This window comes from Populus alba, chromosome 11 (genome assembly GCF_005239225.2).
Source record: "Populus alba chromosome 11, ASM523922v2, whole genome shotgun sequence".
Taxonomy (NCBI): Eukaryota; Viridiplantae; Streptophyta; class Magnoliopsida; order Malpighiales; family Salicaceae; genus Populus; species Populus alba.
In genome coordinates this window covers 9,939,403-9,945,402 of record NC_133294.1, presented here as the reverse complement: position 1 = coordinate 9,945,402, position 6,000 = coordinate 9,939,403, and positions in this window count along the sequence as shown.

Below are 6,000 nucleotides of genomic sequence, written 5' to 3'. Positions count from 1 at the left end.
TTTTAATTTATTAGAAACCACTTGTTAAGAGAAAATATTACGATCAAAATCCGTATTTGACGATCGAATTCTGCTTAGGCTCTACTTTTTAGTCTGGGATATTAATAGGGCCTTTTCTTGGTTAGTTTTGTCTTTCTCATGTGTTGCATATAAGGTGTTCATTGAAGGTTTTGAGAGGTGTTTGCTTAATTTTTTTTTCAAAGATGCTTGTTAGATTTTATGTTTTTTTTTTTCTAAAGATTTAATTGTTTTGTTGGGTTGAAGGTGCACTTCGAAAAAAACTTTTTTTAGCGAATGATTTTTGGGAAAATGATTAATGGGACGGACTTTGATGATTTTTGTATTTGTGTTTGTATATTTAATTTTTAATAGCTTTCATAATTGGTCTGGACATGTTTTTGTTACCACTAGCTTGGTGTTTTAGTTGAAGTGGATCATTTTTGCTCTTGTTTTGGTTGTTGTGCATTGCACTATGATTGTTTTTGTTGCTTGTCGGGTTTTTTCGTTGCTTAGAGTTAACAAATTTGATTGCTTTCTTGATTGTGCTTGCTGTAGATTTTGTTGTTTTTTGTACTTTGATATTGCCTTATTTATCTTTGTTGTGTCGTAAATGTTTTTTCTATTGGTGCTATGGTTGGTTCAAGCCTACTCATTTTGTTAGTTCCTACTTTTCTACTTTCTTTATTCTTTTTTAAATCTTACAGTTCCTCCTTTATTGTGTTTATATTGTTATTGTATTATTTCTAGCTTATTTTTTTTTCTCTCCTTTGTGTTTGATTAGTTTTAGTCTTTGCTATGTTAGTTTTGTCTTGGTTGGCTCTTCAACTTCTTGTTGTTGTTGTTCTTGGGGGGTAGGGGAATAGTTGAGTTGGGTTTTCTTTTGAGGTTGTTTTCAACGTGTGTAATTTTATTTTCTATGGTAAGCAAGGAATGAAATAAAGCAAATAATTACAAATTGTTCTATACTTGGATGAGAGGCTGAAGGAAAGGGATGAAGAGAAAGAAGAGGTGAGAAAATATTAGTAGCGTAACAAGCAGCGAAAATGTCTAGAATATACTATTTATGATATGGAACTCCATGATGCTCAAGAAAAAATATTGGAGGTCAGTACCGTTTAGATGCTTGGACATGCATAAAGGTTTATTCATGTAGTGTTTTTATGATTCTCATAGAATGTTGCCCAAAATTACTAGTTGAAGTATACAAGGAAAGGCATGCTAGTAGCTGACAAAGAGGAAAACAAATATGATCAAACTAGTCAGTCATTATAGATGTATGAAGTCTCTTGTTTCTTCCACTGGTTATTGTACCTTCCTTTATTTATGTGTTTATTACAAAACATTATGTATATTAGGAGAACGCCTAAATTTGCATCACATTCAAGTGCTAACACCTTTATCTTAAAGTAGAACACCAACATCAAGCCATGTTGCCACACTTTTGAGCAGCTTTGCGAAAATACCTTTACTAACCCCATTCAGCTCTTTTGCTTCCATTCCTCATAACTATTTTTGTTACATTACTTTTAGTCACACTACTGTAATCGGATTGCAACCGTGATTATCGATCTGAATGTTTTGAGCTATGGCCTTTTCAATTGTTAAGACATCTTAATTAGAAGCTTCTCCATATGATTGCACATTTTTAACCTAAACACTATTGATTTTTCTTTTCCCATTTTTACCAGGTTCTTTTTCCGCTCGGCTTCATGGATTAGTTCAAGTAATCCTCACTTGACTTCTTGCATCATTCCTATAAGTATCACGCAAGTAGTAAGGATAAAAGTATTTGTGTGTAACTTATCCACATGGTTCTGATGTGGTACCTTTATTAAAAATGTTGAAGTTTTCTCTCAATTTTACCCTAGTATTTGCACAGGATATTCCTCCACATGCTTGTTCTAATTGAAATAGTATTCATCCAATAGAAACATTGATTCAAGTTTTATTGTTCTGAATTTATATATAAGTCTCCTCGTTTAACTTATCCATCCACGTGGTTTTGATATGGTCCTTTTATTAAAGAGAAGTTGAAGTTTTCTCCTAATTTCCCCCCTGGATTACCACATGTTAGTTCTCCACCGTGCTTGTTCTAACTAAAATAGTATTGATCCAGCAAAAATATTGGTTCGAGTTTTGTTGTTAATAATTTGTATGTTGCACACAAGTGAAAACTAAGTAATTACTTGTGCTATTTTGTTCGAGAAGGTTATTTCTCTACGTGTTTTGTTAATTGATTGCTGATGTTTTCATTAGCTTGGTGTGCAAATTTAGGTTCAAGTTTTTGGTGTGAGAAGCTTTGTAGTTATTGCTTTTGGAATCCAAGGATGGATAGTTGTGAGAAAACGTTTAATTTGATAATTGTGGTTGACTAGTACCAACATTAATAGTAATGATGCGAACCTCGTGATCACGTGGTCACGCAACCCACAATCAAGATTGAGATCTGATCCCGGAAAGCCGAAATAGGTCTGATATGAGTGCGACACAATGGAAACCTGCCCCAAGACACCAACACTATTGGAATGAGTAGAATGACGCCACGAAGCCAGTTAATCTTCGATAAGTCAGATTCAGTTCGTTCAAGAACTGAAGAATGCAAGAATCACTCTCACACGTTAAAACTGAAAAATTCAGAATAATAATCATCAAAGCTGCCGAAATTTTGGCCTACATGAGTTTAAATAGTTCTTGAAAAGTTAACCCTAATGGACCCTTTATGTGGACTTATATGAGGTCCACTCAAAACTGGCCCAAAACCTCGTGATGCGAAATGATGCGAACCTCGTGATCACGTGGTCACGCAACCCACATGCAAAGACACCAATTCCCGGAAAGCCAAGTAAATCAGGTTTGATAGGAGTGTGACACAAAGATAACTTGTACCTAGGCACCATCACTATTGGAAACGTAAACCCCCACCCAACGAATATTGATTCGCGAACGAGAAGTATAAAGATGACGCCACGAAGCTAATTGTTCTTCGATAAGTCGTTTTCAGTTCTTTAGAGAACCAAGGAAGGGAGATTATCCCACCAACACACAACAAGTGCAGCAAAGAAGTTTATTGATATGAAAATTGCGTAACCTTACATGTTTGGTTATGCCTCTATTTATACTGACTCTAAACTTAAAGAAACCCTAATGGACCCCCCTTAGGTGGACTTATATGAAGCCCACTTACAATTGACCCAAATAAGTAATAATAACCCAAAAACTAAGAAGAAAATAATAAAAATCCGAAAATTACCATCCTAAATATGCTAGAATCAAATTTGTGTTGTTGCCCCCTTTCCTTTGATGTCCTTGATTAGCTTGGATAAATTTCCTTCTTTGTTGCTGATTTAATTACTTTCCTTCCTATGTTAGGAAAAGCATTAAATAGTCCTCCCCTCTTTAGGAATAAGATATGGCCAACTTCCTTACTTAATTAGGAGAATAAATTGCTGGCTTTTTATCCTTGTAGCATTAGGAAATAAAACAAGCCTAACAAGGCTGGTATTGGGCCGGACATATCAACCCCTTGTTCCACATGAATTGGGCTCTTCTTGGACATGAACTAGATGAATTAAAGGTTGTTCTTCATGCTCCTTAAATGTCCCAAGCCCTTCTAGGTCCATCTTGCTCCATAAGTTCTGAACAAGCCCATTCAATGCTTTTTTAAGCTTCTTTGCCCTAGCTCTTGTGATTGGCCCAATTGGTACCTCCAATGGATCGTTGGCATGATTACGCTTGGTGTTGGGCTGATCCGCATCATCCCCTCTCTCTTCAAAAGGATTCGACCTCGAATCATCACCTACATCAAACAAAGTAAGATCAGAAACATTAAAGGTAGCACTAACACCATACTCACCTGTCAAATCAACTTTATAAGCATTGTCATTGATCCTCTCAAGGATCTGAAAAGGCCCATCTCCTCGTGGTTGTAGCTTTGATTTCCTATGGGCCGGAAATCTCTCCTTGCGCATATGTACCCAAACCCAATCGCCAGGCTGAAAGACAACATGTTTGCGCCCCTTATTGGCTTTGGTCGCATACACACGATTCCTCCTTTCAATCTGTTGCCGCACACTCTCATGGAGTGTCTTCACCACTTGTGCTTTACGATTACCATCCAAACTAACCCTTTCATCAATAGGCAAAGGAATCAAATCCATTGGAGTTAAAGGGTTAAACCCATACACAATTTCAAATGGTGAAAATTCAGTAGTAGAGTGCACACTATGATTATATGCAAACTCTATAAATGGCAAACAATCTTCCCAATTCTTTAAGTTCTTTTGAATAACAGCACGCAAAAGTTGTGTTAAGGTCCTATTAACTACTTCGGTTTGTCCATCTGTTTGGGGGTGACAAGTAGTTGAAAACAACAGTTTAGTACCCAATTTTCCCTATAACACCTTCCAAAAATAGCTAAGGAACTTAACATCTCTATCAGAAACAATGCTCTTAGGGACCCCGTGAAGTCGTATTATCTCCCTAAAGAACAAATCAGCAATGTTAGTGGCATCATCGGTTTTATGACATGGAATAAAGTGTGCCATCTTTGAAAACCTATCAACAACTACAAAGATTGAATCCCTACCCCGTTTTGACCTAGGTAAACCTAAGACGAAATCCATCGAAATGTCTACCCATGGCTCCTTAGGTACAGGTAAAGGGGTGTACAAGCCATGTGGTTGAGTCCTAGACTTTGCTTTCCTACAAGTTATGCATTTATCACATATGCGCTGCACATCCCTTTTCATTTTAGGCCAATAAAAATGCTCATGCAACACATCCAAAGTCTTAACAACACCAAAATGCCCCATCAAACCGCCCCCATGTGCTTCATGTACAAGCAATTCACGCATAGAACTTAATGGAACACACAATCGACTCTCTTTAAACAAATATCCATCAAGTCTATAAAACTTCCCAAAAGCCGAAGTTTCGCAAGCATTGTAAACATTAGCAAAATCACTATCATCCTTGTACAATTCTTTTGTGTGTTCAAATCCTAGAAATCTAGCATCCAAAGTAGATAAAAGAACATACCTGCGCGAAAGTGCATCAGCCACAATGTTTTCTTTTCCTTGCTTATACTTGATCACATACGGAAATGTTTCAATAAATTCCACCCATTTGGCATGTCTCCTACTCAACTTACCTTGCCCTTTCAAGTGCTTCAATGATTCATGATCAGAATGTATCACAAACTCCTTGGGCCACAGGTAATGCTGCCACGTCTCTAGAGTTCTTACCAAGGCATAGAGCTCCTTGTCATATGTAGGGTAATTCAAAGCTGCCCCATTAAGTTTTTCGCTGAAATACGCAATGGGCCTTTTATCCTGCATTAACACAGCTCCTATACCAATACCTGACGCATCACATTCAACTTCAAAAGCTCTCATAAAGTCTGGCAAAGCTAAAACAGGTGCCGAAAAAAGTTTATCTTTCAACAAATTAAAAGCCTTATCCTGTTCATCATTCCATTTGAATCCAACAGACTTTTTAACAATTTCAGTTAAAGGTGCAGCAATAGTACTAAAATCCTTCACAAACCTTCTATAAAAACTCGCAAGTCCATGAAAACTCCTTACCTCACTTACCGATTTTGGTGTAGGCCAATCCTGGATGGCCTTAACTTTCTCCTTGTCCATCTCGATACCCTGCGCAATCACGACATAGCCAAGAAACACAATTTTTCCCATACAAAAGGTACACTTCTTAAGATTAGCATATAATTGCTCACTACGCAACACACTAAGTACATTACGCAAATGATCAAGATGCTCATTTAAGTTCTTGCTATAAATCAAAATGTCATCAAAATACACGACAACAAACTTACCTATAAAACGCACGCAATACATGATTCATTAAACGCATAAATGTGCTAGGCGCGTTCGTAAGTCCAAACGGCATGATTAACCATTCATACAACCCATGCTTAGTCTTAAATGCAGTTTTCCACTCATCACCCTCTTTCATCCTAATCTGATGGTACCCACTTTTTAG